Source organism: Sminthopsis crassicaudata, chromosome 2 (assembly GCF_048593235.1).
Source record: "Sminthopsis crassicaudata isolate SCR6 chromosome 2, ASM4859323v1, whole genome shotgun sequence".
Taxonomy (NCBI): domain Eukaryota; kingdom Metazoa; phylum Chordata; class Mammalia; order Dasyuromorphia; family Dasyuridae; genus Sminthopsis; species Sminthopsis crassicaudata.
Genome location: NC_133618.1, coordinates 610,171,329 through 610,190,117, shown reverse-complemented (window position 1 = coordinate 610,190,117; position 18,789 = coordinate 610,171,329). Strand labels below are relative to the sequence as shown.

At 38.9% G+C, this 18,789-nt stretch overlaps 1 protein-coding gene and 1 long non-coding RNA gene across 2 annotated transcripts in view; one reads left to right on the top strand and one right to left on the bottom strand.

Moving 5' to 3' along the window:
- Positions 1 to 18,789, top strand: part of SLIT1 (slit guidance ligand 1) — a 247,773-nt gene that overhangs the window by 39,377 nt on the left and 189,607 nt on the right.
- On the bottom strand, positions 1,983 to 16,801 carry LOC141558567 (uncharacterized). The gene is made up of 4 exons (XR_012487096.1): positions 16,726 to 16,801; positions 5,990 to 6,043; positions 3,535 to 3,645; positions 1,983 to 2,184 (listed from the first exon to the last, which is right to left on the bottom strand). It is a non-coding gene; the product is annotated as an uncharacterized LOC141558567 (long non-coding RNA).

The window sequence follows — 18,789 nt, the reverse complement described above, 5'->3', positions numbered from 1 at the left end:
TTGGTGAAAAGAAGAGCTATTAAAAATGGATCTTTCTTTTCTTTGATGAAAATCATCAGTGGCAGGCAGGAAGGTGACTTCCACCATCGTGGCACCATGATACCACAGAGTTAATGCAACCACTCAATGGCCTGCTGTTTAGGCAGCCAACCAATGATAGCAGATGGATCCTATCATGTTGTAGAAATCCTTTAGTAGAAGACTGGGAATGAGTTAGTTTCATAGGGACCTTGACCTTGTCCATTTATGCAGCTTTGAGGAATGATCCTTGGCCCAGGAAATCACATGTGGAAAAACTGTTAAATTTGGAAGTAAGATAATGGGAAGATCCTGGGATCTTCTTTATTCTCTCCTCCCTTCTCCTTCAGGTGCTTCCCTCATAAGGGAGCAATTTTGCATGCTTGTCACTTAAAAGCCTCATGATAAACAAAAATGTTTAAAACAAAACAAAAACCAAAAATAATGAGGTGTCCTCTGAGAGTATAGTATCAGGAAGATAGCCATTCTTTTGTTTCTTGGACTTTCTTCTCAGAAGAGAGGCTTCAAAGGCAGACTAGAATATGACAGGCTAGTTTGTATAGAATAATGATTTATGAGGATATAAACTCCAGAAAGGCATAAATTCTTTTTAAAAAAAAACAAAACAAAACATATTTCTACATTAGTCATGTTAAAGAAGAATCAGAACAAAAGGGAAAAATCATGGAAAAGAAAAAAAAAAGTGAAAATGGTATGCTTTGATCTTGTTCAGACCCTATATGTGATAGCACTTTCCATCATAGTCTTTTGGAATTATCTTGGATCATTGTATTGCAGAGAAAAGCTAAGTCTATCAAAGCTGATCACTGCATAATGTTGCTGTTACTGTGTGCAACGTTCTCCTAGTTCTGCTCCCTTCACTCAGCATCAGTTCATGTAAGTCTTCCAGGTTTTTGTGAAATCTGACTGCTCTTCATTTCTTATAGCTCACTATATTCTGTTACAATCATACCCACCATGTGTTCAGCCATTCCTCAATTGATGGACATCTCCTTAATTTCCAATTCCTTGCCACCATAAAAAGGACTTAGTAAATTCTTTTTCAGGTTACCCTGCCTGGTCTTAGATTTTTCTTTCTGGTCATTACCCCTAATCCTCCTTTATAATTATATAACTTCTTATAATTACCTAAGACTTCAACCCTTTCTTCTAAGTACTAATTATGATTCAGTCACAGAGTCCTATATTTAGGGCTTCAGAAGGCCTTACAGATTATCTATCATTTTTACAGATGAGGGAACTGAAGTCCAGAGAGGTTACCTTACCTAAGGTCTCATAGATAACAAATGTCAGACATAGGATTTAAATTCAGGTCCCAAAATTTCAAGTCTAGTACTTTTCCCATTGTAACCTACTGCTTCCTCCCTTTCTCAGTGAGCCCAATCATACTTTGATGATAACATGAATGAAGTCTAGTGTTTAAGATATTTTCTGGTAGCAGATATATGTGAAAAGCTGGTTATTCTCTATTCTCTTGTCCATTTTCCATTCCCTGTTCAACTCTTGGTGAAATTGACTCTTTGGTCCACTCCCACCAGTTCTAATCATTAAGCATTCCCTTGGACTGATGGTTCCCTCATATACCAGTGGGGATAATAGCTGATGTGAAGGATGAAGTCAGCAGTCTGGGGTCAAGGCTGCTGGCTAATCTCACTGCTAGAAGCGTTTATAGGAGATAGGGGCTATTCTTGAGAGTTCAGAAGCTTAATGCTTATTCCCTTATGCTTTTCAATTGAGGAATTTGTATTGTATATCCTGGGGCTTGTCCCTCTTTAGGCAAAAACTCCAATTAATTTTTGCGGTGCCTAATCTTTATCATGATTTTAGAGTTAAGTTTTTGTATAAGAACAGTATTAAGTAAAAAAAAAAATTAAAAGAGGAAAAGAAAAAGCTGAAGAGGAGACTGTTAATCACATAGCAGCCATGCAGAGAACAATTTGGGAATTATGATTTAGCAATTATGTAGCACTCTGCATTCTCAAAGTGCTTTACAATCATTAAATCTGAGCCTGCCGTCAGGCCCATAGTGAAGAATGAGAACGTCACACTGGGATAGACACAGGAGGTCTGCGCTGTGAAGACAGAGCGATAGCTAATGATGCTCTGGATTGGCCATGCTTAGATTCTTTGCATGCAAAACTGGACCTGGAGGCAGAAGCACAGCATGGATTAATGGTCTGAGTGCTGGACTGTGAGCCAAAAATTTTGATTTCCAATTCTCACTTGGCCACTGATTGGGTTTGTAACCTATAGGACTTTACAAATGTGGATGGCAGAATAAAGGGCCCATCAAAAGGAACAGCAGGAAGAAGTTAGCCAATATCCAAATGCAGATTCATGCATGTGCATGTGTGTGTGTGTGTGTTTGTATGGGAGAGTGTGCCATATTAGACTCTGTAGGGGAACACAAAATAATTAGCATGTGCAGGTCCTGATACAGTGGGTGCAGTGCAGAAGAAATACACTTTTATAATAACAGGTTTCATGTTAATATGGTGCCTTTCCCCATGAGGATCAAATAAGAGTGGATAACGCTCTGCTTCAGAACTGCAAGCTACCAGTAAGCATTCCTTGTTATTTTTGCCAAGTGTTTTCCTTGCAAAAAATTTATGGGGCGAGTAGACAGTGTCCATATCCCCACTTGGAGGAATCAGATGCTTGTAGTAACTAAGTGGATGTTACCAAGTAGGGTTCAGATTAGGGGCCTCTTCCACTTCTGAGATTCTGTGATTCTAAATAACTTGCCTGTGTTCACATATCAAATAGAATCTATGGTCTTCTCACTCCATGGTCTGTTCTTGTTCTATTTATTGCTATGTATTTATTGATTAACAGACCAACAAATGAGAACCAGTATGGTGCAAACTGAACTAGCCGTCAGTTTCTAGATGGTCAGGTATAAAACTTTTTGTAACTGTGTACAGCAAAAATTTCCCTTTTTAAAAATGACAGGTATTGAGAACCCATCTTATCTTATCTCTTTTGTGCCAAAAAGATCGGTGGAATAATCAAATAATCAAAATATAATAGAATGATTTGAACATAATTGTCTATATTTTTGGAAAAAATAATACTCAGAAGTCTGAAGGGGAACTTTCATCCTCATTAAATCATGATATATACTTATCTGTTTATATATAGTATCTTTACCCCTTTAAGGCAGAGACACACTGTTTTCTGTTGCTTCATATTTTCAGTCTGCACCAGTGACTTGCAATACTTCTTGTTCAGTTTTTTCATTTATGTTTGACTCTGTGACATCATTTGGGGTTTTCTTGGCAAGGATATTAGGGTAACTTGTCATTTTCTTCCCTAGTTCATTTTACAGATGAGTGAACTGAGGCAAACTCAGGGTCATCTAGGAAGTTTCTGAAGCCACATTTGAACTCAGGTCTTCCTGACTCCAAGCCCAGTGTTCTAGTCCACTATACCACCTAACTACCAATTGTATTAGAACCTGTAAATTATGAGCCTTGACTTGTAAGATAACCATACCTTCTCATATCTTGCTTGGTCACCCTGGAGAGATGGCAAGTAGAGGCAATAGTCAGGGAATCTTCTGTTTGGGAGTTAGCTGGACTCCATTCATCACGGCTAGATCTCTTTCTTTATTGAAAGACATGGTAAGAATTTTACTCCCAGTGGAATATATGCTCCTTGAGAGCAGAGAATATAATTTTTAATTTTATATGTTTAGCACCTAGCACAGTGCCTTGCAAAGGTCATACAATGTTAGTACAACAATCCCACTAACATCTCTGGCTCTTCGCTCCCTCTTCTATAAAATTACAAGAGTAGTTCTAGATAAGGTCATTTTGATTTGAAATCTTAGGATCACTTAATCCAATTTATTCATCTTATAAATAGGAATAATAAATATATATGCACCGTATAATGTAGAACAACAACCTTACTATTTACTAGGCTGTCAGCAGCCCAGCAATATAACTTTGGTGGCAGTTTTACCCTCCTTTCTTGCAGGGGATGGTAGGATTTGACTGACATTAAACCCAATAAGTTAAACTCTGATGATTTTTATATTGGCATAATATCAAAAAATATGATGTGCAATGAACCTAATGACCTTAAAGGAACTGAGTTGGCTGCCTGTTACTTCCTGTTACATTGTGGAGGGCCAACTGAGCAATTGCAATTGATCTTGTATCTGTGCTTCATTGCCTAAGTAAAAATTTCTAGAAAAGAGGGAAAAATTTCTTGGGGGAGTACAGAAGTTGACGTGAGAGCCAACTAGGGAAATGTGCATTGAGGGCAGAACTTCTTTTATAAGACAAAAGGGATCCCAATCACAGCTGGCAGTCTTGCCAGATGGTATTTTATTGGGAACTGACAGCTTTTTCTTCTGTAGAATGTTTGATATGAAAATCATCCTGCTGATATTTTAACTAAATCATCATTTGCTTTCATCAATTTTTCTAAAGCATCTTTCTGAGAATTTTTGGAAACTGCAGCTTTTGTCTAAATCAATTGGAGCTTTTAATGAAAGGCTGTACCTAATTTTAGGGTAATTTTCAGCAAATTTCTTTCCAGAAGTCCTATGTTGAGTAAATGGAAGGAAGAGTAAATGTGATCTAATAATCATGTGAGCTATGTATTAGCACTATGAGATCAGATTGGCCAAAAGTGAAAATTATGTTTTATAGGAAGTGTATATAAAATTTGATTATCAAGGTTTGAAATTCATTACTACACATTCATAGTATTTTCCTTTCATATTTCCTCTATTATCATAAGTCTTCTTGCTATAATTATATGCTTAAACCATTTTCTCTAAGATAGATATTAGTAATTGGCCAGACCTTTTCTTCTAGTGTTCTTCATGTCTGCCATGTTCAGCAATATCTCTTTGACAACAGACATTTGTTTTTCACTGATATATTTTCTTTTTTGTTTGTTTGTTTGTTTTTGCTGAGGCAATTGGAGTTATGTGACTTGCCTATAGCTAGAAAGTGTTAAATGTCTGAGACCAGATTTGAATGCAGGTCCTCCTGACTTCAGGGGTGGTGCTCTACCCATTGCACCACCTATCTGCTCCCACTGATATATTTTCACATTGGTAATGTTTATACTCCAGGAAATAGATTGATAGGATAATCTATGTTTTTAGTGCTGGGTTTAGACATTTCTAAGTACCTCATGTAATTCTTTCCTGAATATACTTTCCATGATGTTAATGAAAGTATCTAAAATCTCTTTTTAGAAGTAAACGAATCCCTGGACTAGGATGAAGTATAGTGAGGATAATAGCTAGCATTTATGTAACATTTTAATGTTTGTAAAGCTCTTTTAACTCATTTACTTTTCATAACAGCCAAGTATGGTGGGTATTTTTATTATCCCTATTTTACAAATGAGGAAACTGTGGCAAAGATAGGTTAAGTAATTTTTGTTTGTTTGTTTTACATAGCTAAATAAGCATCCAATGCAATACATAAGTATAATTTCTTCCTGACTCTTAAGTACTAGATTTTGTCCATGTAGCTGCCCATGGATGAGAGGGGCAAGAGGACAATTAATATTGTGCTTATCTGTGGGTGAGGGAATCATATAAAACGGATCTTCAAAGGATTTGGACCATTTATATGTCCTAATTTTGAACCAAAACTGAATCTCTTTAGTTTTTGCTAGATATATTTAAGTTCTAGTTCCCTTGAGATGGGGCTTGTTGATTGGGGTGTGAACATGGAGAGCTACTCAAGCTGATGACTCCCTCATGTGTGTATTCATAGGTGTCTATATATTTAAATCCAGAAACCATTAGGAAAGCTTCATTTCCCAAGGAATGAAAAACTTCACGGTTGCACAGTAAGATTTTTGGATTTGTCTGATTTATATTTAGGTTAGTGGCATTTATCATTCTTGCCAACTTTACCTGTAGAAGGTTGGTAATATCCTTTTAGGTGCTTTGTCTGAAATGAAGATACTTACTCACCAAGTGAATGGCAGTCCCTTGTAATCTCAACAGCCAGAATTACTATAGAAGTGTCTAAAAGAGGAATTTTCATACTTAGTCATCAATTTTCATTTAAAAATCAAATAAAGCACCTAAACATAACCATTAACCAATATTGATACATATTCTCTTAAAAGACACAACTGGAACAAGAACTATGGAAATAAATACCCAAGTCGAATTTGATACCTTTCTTACTAATTTAATCATCATTTAACCTAATGTTGGTTTTATTCTTAGCTTTGAGTAGAATTAACTTGCACTAAATATCTAAAAATATCTGAACAAAAGTAAAAATACACTGAATATAAAAAAATTCCTTCTAGGAGTGAAAAATGAGTAATTTTAATGACACAGAGGCAGCTTGGCAAAAATCATTTTCAGGAACTTGAAGCTATTACATCTAAATCGGGGGGCTGGCCATACCATTCCCTCTGGCTCCTCAGCTTTCACTTAAATTACTTGATTTATTGAAATAATTTTTGGTGTCATGTGTGGCTCAGCCATGGTAGGAGGATTTTAAAGTTAAATCTAGATTTAAATAATTTTGTTTATTTTATGATTCTATATTAGTCCCACTTAGTAGTTTCCTTCATAGATTCAGGTTGTCCTTCCTCTAAAGAAGCAGAGAGCCTTGGTTTTAATTTTATTCCAGACCTTCCTAACATTTCTGATCAGCTCACAGAGCCTTGGGGCTTCCTCCCTTTTTCTTTACTGGAGAAATAGAGATGGCTTATAGTCACAGAGCAGGTCCCTTTTGAGAGCAGACTGAAGGCACGACGCCCTTCCCAAAGCAGAACGAGCATCCTTAACTGCTAGACTAACTCATTCCAAGCTTCCCCCTCCCATCAGGGATCACCAGCTGCCAGGTGTTGCTTGATGAATTTAAATACAATGATTAAATTTATTCACTAGTCACTTCTTGTAGCTAAAATGCACAAACTTGATTCAGAATCAAACTATTTCAGTTGCAGAGCTTGTTGCTACCCCCCCCCACAACAAAAAAAACTCTCCACCCCCCAAATTTATGCCAGAATATAAATTTTTGGAGAGAGGAGGATGCAGGGGGATGGGAATGAGCAGAGAGGCTCATATGAATGAGAGAATTAGTTTCATGATTTCAAACATTTGATTTCATCCATTTATCCTTGCAGATTGTGACCTCCTCATGCTTTAACAGTTTAAATAAGTTGCTGTGGTCAAAAGGAAAGCATCATTTGTGGCCAAACTTCCATTGAGAAGCCTCCCTGAACTAAGTTGGTTCTTCATGACAGTCATGACAGTCATGTCTGTGTTCAAAGACTTTTCATTGATTAGGACCTTCCAGAACTTATTGTTCTCCTGACTTAGCTATATGAATGAATGAAAACACATTGATTAAGTGCTTACTATATGCTAAGCACCAGGCTAAGTGCTGGAGTTAGAAAAGAAAGTCTCTCTTCAGAAGTTTATCTTCTAAAGAGGGAAACTACATACAGAGTATGTACATACATACATGAGCAGAGTAGGATCATGCTAAGGAATATCTCCTGCACTTCCAGCTTGGGTGAGATACTGAGACTCAACATTTTTAAAATCCTATAAACAATAGCAAATATTTAAGGGACTGTAGCTGATCTTCCCTTTTTATTTTGTCCTGGCCATGAACAAGGTAGTACCTGTATTTGCTATTAGGAAGCCTGGATTCAGATCTAGCTATGACATTTCCAAGCTATTATATTATGAGTAAGTTAGTTTCCTGATATTTTCCTAACATTTCCTCCACCTATCGCACAGAGTTATGAGGAATGTGCTTTGTAAACTTTTAAACATAACATAAATATAAGTTAGTGATTTCCTCAAGAGAACATCGTTAATAGAATTTAGTTCAGTATCAATCAATATAGGGCTTTAACCCACTCAAATTCCTTGGGAACACAGCCTAGACAGTGAAATCAAGTCGATAATTTTTTTTAATTTTTTGTTTATGTGCCAAATGCTGGAGATACAAAGGCCCCAAAACAATCCAAATCCAAACCCCACAAAACTCAGAAGTTCACAGTCTAATGGAAGGAACAATAGAAACAACTCTGTACAAACTGTATATTCAGGATAAATTGGAGGTAATTTCAGAGGGAAGGCACTAAAATTAAGAAAAACTAAGAAAGGCTTCATGCAGAAAGTGAGATTTTAGCAAGGACCGGAAGGAAGCCAGGAGACAGAGATGAGGAGGCAGAGAATAACAGAATCATGGGAGAGTCTGGACACTCAGAATTGTGTAAGGAACAGCAAGGAGTCCAATGAATCACAGAGTAGGTGGCGGGGAGGAAAGCATAGGAAAACTAGAACATCTTATTGGAATACCAAGAAGATTTTAGATTTGTTCCTGGAGTCAGAGAGTCAGTGGAGTTCATGGAATGGGGGTAAAAGGTACATTGTGATATAGTAAGACCTGTACTTTAGGAAGATCTATTTGACAGCTGAATGGAGGATAGACTGGACTTGGAAGAGACCTGAGGTAGAGAGAGACCCTCTAGCAAGTTATTGTAGCAATCCAGGTATGAGATGATGAAGACTGCGAGATTGTCAGTGTCAGAAGAGGAAAGAGGGATATATCAGAGAGGTGTTATGAAGGTGAAAATCAATAAATCTTGGCAACTAATGGAAGGGAAGGGAGAGAAAGAGAGAGAGACAGACAGAGAGGCAGAGAGAGACAGAGCAACAGAAGCTTGCTTTGAGCCTTGGTGATGGAAAAATGGTGTTCTTGATAGTAATAGGGAAGTTAGGAAGAGAACCTCATTAAAAAGCAGGGCAAAGTAGACAGCTTCCACTTATCCTAGGACAGTGACTGGTCTTTATTTATTTGACTGGTCTATTTAAAGTCTCCTCTAACTTCTGTTTAATCATACCTGATTGTCAGGAATCCAAGAGGACTATGTAGCCAGGGAAGGCTGTTTGAGTATCCGGATGATGTTCTATGCTCTGGCTATCTAGGGAATGGGAACTTAAATGGGAGGCAGAAAGGGCCTTTACTAGGTCCCTTCTAGATTGATTTGTTATTGCCCACTTCAAGATAAATGGGTATGCCATTATAAAGGGACTGCTACTGTCCTCCATTGGAATCTTAACCATAATTTATGGTTTGTTTTCCTCTTAGAAAGTAAGCCTATCTAGGAGGGCTCCATATTAGCTGTACAGTCACTTTTGCTTCAGGGTGAGTAACTTCATCAGACCCTTTCCATAGACTAAGTTTTGATAGGAGATGGGTTGAAAGAACATGAAAATAGTGGAAATTAGCAGAAAGTGAAAGAGAAGATGAGACTGCAGAAAGAGAGCATGGGGCAGTGAAAAACTAAATTTACCTGGATTCAATATGATAGTACAGTTAGGTGGGTTTGTTGCAGTTGAATGATTCTACCTAAAGAATGTTGGCTAAAGGATTAATTTAAACCTGGAAAGGAGGCTCTGGTGGACTGCCTTAAGACTGTCATTAGTCCTCTCTTGTTCAACATTTTTATCAAAGGCTTAGTTAAAGACGGTGAATTCTGGACTCTTGCTGTTCCTTACACAAGATATGCTTGTTAGATTATAGAGGGCTGAGAGGGACAAAGTTTAGATTCAGGAATAATTTGAGTGACTCAAATAGAAATCAATAAGATTACATTTAATAAGAAGAATGTAATTCCTGCATTTAGGCATATTAGGTAAATATGCCATTTAGGTATAGCAACTCTACAAGCCCCAGGTTGGGGAGGCCTAGATTTTTTTTTTTTAAACGAAATCACTTTATTATAAAATTTTTTTCACAGTATATATGCATGAGTAATTTTTTTTATAACATTATCCCTTGTAATTATTTTTCCAAATTTTCCCCTCCCTCCCTCTACTCCCTCTCCTAGATGACAGGCAATCCCATACATTTTACATGTTTATAGTATAACCTAGATATAATATATGTGTGTAAATCCCATTTTCTTGTTGCACGTTAAGTATTGGATTCCAAAGGCATAAGTAACCTGGGTAGATAGACAGTAGTGCTAACAGTTTACATTCAATTCCCAGTGTTCCTTCTCTGGGTGTAGTTGTTTCTGTCCATCATTGATCAACTGGAAGTGAGTTGGATCTTCTTTATGCTGAAGATATCCACTTCCATCAGAATATATCTTCATACAGCATTGAAGTGTACAGCGATCTTCTGGTTCTATTCATTTCACTCAGCATCAGTTGATGTAAGTCTCTCCAGGCCTCTCTGTATTCCTCCTGCTGGTTATTTCTTACAGAGCAATAATATTCCATAACCTTCATATACCATAATTTACCCAACCATTCTCCAATTGATGGACATCCATTCATCTTCCAGTTTCTGGCCACTACGAAAAGAGCTGCCACAAACATTTTGGCACATACAGGTCCCTTTGGGGAGGCCTAGATTAATATCGTTCTTGTGAAAAAGATCTGGGAGTTGGAGATGAGTTAGTATGAACCAATATTGTGCTGCTGCTAACAAAGCAAATTCAATAATGATCCCATTATACTCTGCCCTTATCAAACTACATGTAGAATAAATTCTGTGTTAAGTTCGGGGCAATTGTTTTAAGAGGGATATTGACAATCTAACGTATGTCCGGGAGCTGGTGAAGGCCCTAGAAACCCGGACTGTAAGAAATAATTAAGGGAACTAGGGATGGTTAGCTTGGAGAAGAAAAGAGGAATTTTTGTTCACATGTTCAGTTGTCTGATACTTTGACCTCTGTCTTCCAGCATTTCTCTATCCAAGCTCATGATCCTTGTTTGCATGACCCTATTATCCATCTCAGCTTCTGCTGCCCTCTTTTCCTTTCCCCAACATCAGGATCTTTCTGGTGAATTTTATCTTCTCAACATGTCATCAGTGATTTCATATATGTAGTAAAGGATTAATTTTGCACCAAGGGAGCAGAACTAGGAGGGATGGGTGGAAAGGAAACATAGTGAAGAACTTTATAAGAATTATAACTGTTTAATAACAGCATTTATTTAATGCTTTAACTTTTGCAAAGCACTTTACATATCTTATAATAATCCTTAGAGGTAGGTATTTATTATTAATCTCCATTTTACAGATGAGAATTTTGAGGCTCAGACTAGTCAATGACTTGCCCAGAGTGATATAGCTGCTAAATGTCTGAAGCAGAATTTGAATTCACATCTTCCTGACTCCAGGTCCAATCCTATCCCTTGGGCCAGTCATCTGCTTAAATGGTGGTTCAACTTTTTTTTTTTTTTTTTTTTGTAAAGTAATTTTAAATTCAACCCAATTCTATCACATCAAGATTATTTAGACAAGCCTTTGGTGTTCCTTGCCCTCTTTGGAAGACCATGAATTTTTTGGAGATACAGAGTTTTGTTCTTTAAGCAAAGTTCTCAAGATGAGTTTGGTCTTTTATTCTCCTTCACTTATTAATAGTATTTTATTTTTTTTCCTATTACATATAAAGATAGTTTTCAATCTTCCTTTTTGTAAGCTTTTGAGTTCCAAATTTTCCCCTCTCCTTCTCTTCTCTCCTCTCCCTCTCGCCAGCAATCTTATATATGTATGTGTGCAGTCACGTTAAACGTGTATCCACATTCGTCGTGTTAGGAAACAGGAATCAGAACAAAAGAGAAAACCAGAGAAAGAAAAAGCAGATTTTAAAAAGCAGAAGCAGTGTGCTGTGATCTGCATTCGGTGCCATAGTTCTTTCTCTGGATGGGGATGGTCTTAGGAACTGTCTCGGATCCCTGCGTGCGGAGAAGGTCTATCACAGCCGATGTTGTTATCACCGTGTACGGTGTTTGATAAGTTCGCTTCTCGATGCCCTTAGCGGAGGGCCACCATGAGACGCAGCCCCCTCCCAGAAATGACCTAATTTCTCCTTTGAAGTCACTTGTGTCTGCAGGGTGCGTACCTCCTTGCTCCTTGACAAAGACCCTTCTGTCAGCAGAGCTTCAAGGCTCAACGTGGAGGGAGTCAGAAAAGGAAGGTATTCACGGAATACCAATAAGGAGGAAAAGTTTGTTTACTGAGGGTGAGGGGGGCGCTAAGGCCTCCCAGGGGCCCCACTTGTGCTGTGCAAACAGAGATGAGAATTCCCTTTGGTTGATTTGTTTTCCTAAAAGCCCTGGGGCATGGAGAGGGGAGGCGGATGCTGGAAAGAGAGAGGAAGCATTTCACAAACGAGAATTTCAATTTTACTTTTGGAGGTCAGCTCCGAGCCCCCCGGTGGGGAGGGCCTGGCCCCGTGGAGCCTGAGCCTCCGAGGCGCAACAAAGGGCCAGTGTGGCCCTCTGACAGCTCGAGGAAAACCCATGGAAATTAACGAGGTAGTAATAAGCAGGGAAGTTACCTAGGAAAACACAGTCTAAGGGAAGCTGGCAGATAAATTATCCTGATGTGACACCTCCCCCTCCCCTTGGCAAGGAGACAGGGGGACCTCTCAGCCTTGTTCTCTCACCCGCCAATGGAGACTCCGGGGCCCGGCTTTCAGAGATGCGGCCGGGAGGAGGAAAGGGGGGGCGGGGGGGCCACACTGGCCCTTTAGAACCCAGCAGGATTTGGGGGGAAGGAGGAGGGCAGAGAAGCCCCTGGAGAAGTCAAAGCCCCGGGCCTGGTGCCAGAAGCAAGCACAAAAAGTTAGAGATCGGTGAAACCCTCTCTGGACCCAGATACGCTGGCCGCTTGCCCAGAGCCGGAGTGAAAAGGGAGGGCCCTTCCTCCCCCCACCTCAGCCTTGTCCGAGTGTCCTCCGGCTTCGAGGGGTCCCGAGGATGGCTGAGGAAGAGATTCGGACGTCCCCCGCCCGGGGTCTGCAGTAATCTCCACAGAGCTAGCACGGGTCACGTGGCTCACTGAGCTGCCCAAAGGACCACGATTTCCCTCACTTTGGGGCCCGAGGGACGCCCGCGTTATTGCTAAAAGATAACGTCTTCCTCTCTCAAGCAGAAAGGTTGAATAGGTGACTTCCCACATCATTCAGCCCTAAATCGGTCATTCCCTGATCATCCAGAGTGTTAAACAGGTGTGTCCTCTCAGAGCTCTCTTGGAAGAAACCACAGAACAGCCGCCTCCGGCGGAACATTTTGGTTTCTTTCGTAGAATTCCACAATCTCATTTTTCTCCCAAGTTTCCTCTTCTGTCCTTCCTTCCCAGACCATTCATTTCAGAGGCCTAGGTTTGCAGATGTTTAGATGTGAAAGACACCTTAGCACTCACTGCCGAGATGTTGAGCTGGGAGCCAGAAGGTGGGGGAAACCTAAATCTTCTCTAGTTAGGTGACTGGTTAACTAATCAAGTGACCTGATCTTGGACAAGTTTTCTGTGCCTCAATGACCTCATCTGCAAAATGGGAGACTTGACAGTCTCTAAGATCCCTTATCTATTTCTAGATTTGTGATTCTATGGTACCTCTCATTTTACAGAGAGGGAAACTGAGGCTTTGAGAGAGGAAGTGACTTCCAATGAATTCTTTCCTTTGCTTTAATAAAAGACCATCCCCCCTCCGCCCCCATTATTTGCTCTGTTTCTGCCAAGTGAGACACTTATTTTTGTACTACTTGCACTGTGTTATAACCCTTAAGGAAGAAGAGAGTCTCTGCTGTTAGGAGATTCTTCTGAAGTTTAATCTAAATGGACTTTGTGTCTTCACGGGGATAAATCCAATAGCAGCCTCTCACTCCACACCGAGCTGGCAAAATCTTAATGGATTGTTAAATTCCCGTTGGCTGTGTAGCTTGGACAGCGGCTGCTTGTTCTCTGGCTCATTAACACAGGCGGTTTCCCAAGGAGAGCAGGCCTGCAGGCAGAAAGCAGGATGTTGAGGTCCTGCCCCGACTTTGACATGGGATCTGCTTTTCAAACATGACATGCCATTTAACTTTCCCTGCTCTATAATGGGATGAGGTGTGTTCTCTGTTCTTGTTTTCTCTCTCTCTCTCTCTCTCTCTCTCTCTCTCTCTCTCTCTCTCTCTCTCTCTCTCTCTCTCTCTCTCTCTCTCTCTGTCTCTCTCTCTCTGTCTCTCTCTCTCTCTCTCTCTCTCTCTCTCTCTCTCTCTCTCTCTCTGTCTCTCTCTCTCTGTCTCTTCTCTCTCTCTCTCTCTCTCTCTCTCTCTCTCTGTCTCTCTCTCTCTGTCTCTCTCTCTCTGTCTCTCTCTCTCTGTCTCTTCTCTCTCGTTCTCTCTCTCTCTCTCTTTCTCTGTTTCTGTCTCTGTCTCTTTCTTTCATCTCTCTCTTCCTCTCTCTGTGTCTTCTTGAATCTCTCTGTCTCTCTCTTTCTCTGTGTCTCTATCTTTTTCTGTCTGTCTTTCTCAGCTTGACCTTGTGAATCTAAAAAAGTGGTTTATGAGTAGCATCCTGGAAATGCCTTCAAAAGATCTGGGTTTAAGGCCTGCCTCTATCCTTTGCTAGTTTCATGATTTGGGACAAAGCTATGTCATTTCTAGGACTTATTTTCCTCATCTCTAAAATCTAAGGGGGAGAGCAAGTTGGAATAGATGATTTCTGAGATTTTTTTTCCAATTCTAAGATGACATATCACATTCCTGAAAGTATATTGGAAAAAATACATCAGTTTTCTAAACTTCTTTTTTTTTTTTTTGGTTTAGCCCTGAGATTTCTCTCTCTCTCTCTCTCTCTCTCTCTCTCTCTCTCTCTCTCTCTCTCTCTCTCTCTCTCTCTCTCTCTCTCTCTCTCTCTTTTGTGGAAAGGTCCTGGTATTAAAAGTCCACCTACCAATATAAACTGGAGACTCATCTATAACTTTAGAGTCTTAAAGAAAGAGTTGTTTCAGGCACGAGGGCATGGAGTGTTTAAATGATTTATCTATGGTTTTATAGATGGTATGTGTCAGAGAGAGAATTTGAACTCAAGTTTTTCACGTGCTTCTGTCCATTAACTTCATGCTACCTCTCAAAAAGTCCAATTAGTAGGGCAAAAATCCATAGCTGTGAGATGATACACTCAGGGGGGAAAAACCTTTTTCCCTATTTCAGGTCAGTTTATGGGAAACAAAGAAATCATTAAAAGCAGGCTCTTATAATAAACTGTGTAAGCAAGCATGCAGCTGAATTAGTCACTTATTGATTATCTTTAACAGCATCTTTCACAGTCAATTGGATATGGAATTTGAGGACTCAGTGCCTGTGGGAAGGTCATCCACATAACTGACTACCAAGGCTCATTCCCTTTGGGTTCCTGTTAAGTGCCTCTGTTGATTATGAAGCTGCTCTGCTAGTACCATCTGTACGCTTCTTTAGGTGCAGATTTGTTTTTGCCCTTCTCAGGAATGATATAGCTCTTCTCTGAGGAGTGCTGCTGTAGGGAAATACAGCAGTCTAAGTTCTTGGTACTGGAGCAGTAGGAAATTAATTTTTCCATGATTATTAAGGGAAGGACAAACATAGATGTCAACCCACAATAGGAAGCCAGGAAAACATATTATGTTTTGAATCTTGTTGATTCAAGCTTATGTTATTGAAGAAGTAATATTGATGGTGATGATGATGATGATAATGCTTCACTATCTCGAGGATCTAAAAGTTCATAGGCAAGAGTTCTTCCATTGATGTAGATTTCCAGTCCTTCTATGATTTAATAGTCTTTCAGACCAATTTTTGTGATCCAGGCCTTTCCTAGTCATCTTTCTCCCTCACACCTAGCTGCTAGTACTTCTTTCCAAAAATTATTTTCCATGTACTCTGTATGTATTTTGTATGTATATATTTATTTAAATGGTATCTCCGTCATTAGAATATAAGCTCCATGAGGGAAGAGACTATTTTTTTTCAGTTTTCTTTGTATCTCTACCTTTTAGCTCAGTGTCTCTAATGTGGTGTTGTTTAGTCATTTCAATTGGGCCTACTCTTTGTGATCTCCTTTTGTTTTTTGTTTTTTCCTCAGCAAAGACACTGGAGTGGTTTGCCATTTCCTTCTCCAGATCATTTTACAAAACAGAGTTAAGTGACTTCCCCAAAGTAACATAGCCAATAAGTGTCTAAAGATGAGTTTTTTCTGACTCCAGGCCTGGTACTCATCCATTAAACCACCTGTCTAGTTGCCTGTAATATAGTAAATGCTTAATGGATGTTTGTAACCAACCTGGAAGTCAGGTTTTCTGAACTTACCTAACAATCAGTCCTCAGAAACAGATATATGGTCAGTCACTGAGCTCAGTACAGAGGAAATCAGAGAGTACTGCTAGAGATTTTGCCCCACTGATGGCAACTTTGAGAAAACAACAATATCAGTATTAAACATTTATTATGTTCCTATTATAAGCCAGGAATCATGCTAAGCACTGGAGAGATAAAGGGTATCAAATGCACTTACCTTCAAGAAGTTTACAATGTAATGGACCCTGTAGCATGATGAAACATCTGAGCAGGATGTCAGTCCTAATAACATTTTCCTCTTAGTGTGGGGTGAGCACTGGACTTAGAGCCCAGAGATTTGGGGTTGAATCCCAGTTTGGATACTTGAGTTTGTGACCCTGGTCACAATTCTTCTGGATCTCATTTGTAAAATAAGACAATGATTCTTGTAGTCACAATACAGTTGTGAAGAAGAGGGATTGGAAACCTGATATCTTAAATGAGTTATTGCTACCTCAAGTGAAAAGCTTTCATCAGAACATTATGAGTAGGTAGCCAGAGTGCATTTGTCCCCATGTTTTCCATGAGAAAACTGAGGTTGAGAGATTGTTACTTGTCTGAGTCTGGATTACCTTCTTTGAGATGTAACTCCCTAGGAAGAAGCAGGCGGTGCAACCATTATCTCCATTCTACAGATGAGGCTATAGGGAGGGTGGCGATCTGAGAAGTATCTTGTGCATGTGTCATAGCAGGAACTCAGACTCAGTTCTGATTCCAAAGCCAATGTTCCATTTGATAGGACCTCATCTGGAACAGGAGTGAAGTTATATGTTGACTCTTATTATAGCTTTTGTTATAAGCTAGTTCTTAGCTTCAGCTTCCCTGAAGAGTTTTGTAGAGCTGATTACTGAAGAGATGGTCTTCTGATTGGGCCCTAGTGGGGCTTTTTTTAGTTCGGGGCAGGGGAAGATGATTCCTTGAGATCAAGGACCACATCTTATTTAGTCTTTGTGTGCCCTCTAGTGCTTTACACATAGGCAATCCAATTCAACCCAATTGGCATTTACCAACAAGACCCTTTGTTACCTGCCAGGTAGGACCACCAGAACAAGACAAAACAAAAAAGATTACCCCTCTCAGGGAGCTTATGTTCTACAGGGGAGATATGACATAGAAATATCTAATATAGTGAGATTATTTGAGGAGAGAGATATTACATAGTAGGACACCTGATAAATATTTATTGAATGGATAATTTACAAATTGCTCTATTTATAGGTGTGATCCAATATATAAAAATGGTGTTTTATTTGTATCCCAACATGTAGAGTTCTTTCACTCTTTTGGAGAATGTCTTCATAAAGGCAGAGTCACTGTATAAAACATTTCTTTTACCCTGCTGTATTGGAGAACCTAAACAGTGTCATGGCTTGTTTTTGCCAATTTAAATTCTCAATCATAGCATCTCATGACAACTGAGATTCTTCAAGCACATGACTGATTAAGAAGAATATTACATAATATATATATATCAAAAGAAGGGAAAAAATCCTATAGTTAGTCTGCTGATTTTGTGTTAAAAGGGAGCTCTACTAAATAAGCCAATGGACTACAACATTATAGTGCTGCTTTTATTATGTAGATTGTTAAGAGATGAGTTTTCATTATTCCATTAACTATTACAAATACAAATTTTGATTGAGTCTTTAGTTCCCCAGTTCCCCAGTTAACTCACTGAGAGGACAAATGCCTTTCTGAGTCCCAGTTTGTTACGTTTCCCTACTTTTTTGTATTTTTTCAATAGACAAAAAACATCCACTTTCTTTTCCTTCTCTCTCTCCCTGGGGGAAAAACAACTCATAACAAATATACAAAGTTAAGCAAAACAAATTCCCATATTGGGACATATTAATCATGTCCCTAAAATATATGACTCATTCTGCATCCTGCATCCATCATCTTTGTAGTGGGAGATGGGTAGGTAACATGGTTGGTTCCTCATCAATACTCTAGAATCACAGTTGGTCATTGTGTTGATCAGAATTTAGCCTTTCAAAATTGTTTGTCTTGATAATGTTATTATATAAATTGTTGTAGTTATGTTTACTTCACTCTACATTAGTTCATAGAATCTTCCAATGTTTTTCTGAAATCATCCTTTTATAATTTCTTATAGTACAATATTAATCCCTTATTACATTCATATGTGGTAATTTGTTCAACAATGCCCTAAATGATGGGTATTTCTTTGATTTCCAATTCTTTGTCCACTTAACACTACCAAGAGCAGCTAAATATATTTTTGTATATATAGGTCATTTTTCTTCCCTCCTCTACCTTATTGATACCAACTTGTGCTTGTGAGCACATAGGACCAAGTGTGGTTATTGCAACCAATAACCTTGAATTATGTATGTTTTCAGTTGTTTCTGTCTGTTCATCTTCATCACTGCATCTTAGAATACACTTTGGCTTTTATTTATTTTTATTTTTTATTTTTTTCTCAATAATATTTTGTTTTTCCAAACACGTGCAAAAATAGTTCTCAACAGTCATTTCCATAAGAATTTTCTCCCTCCCCTCCCCAAGAGAGCAAACAATCCTCTGCGGTCTAAATATATCTTAAACTTAGCTTCATATTTGTTATGCCGCACAAGAAAAATCAGACCAAAAGGGGAGAAAATATGAGAAACAAA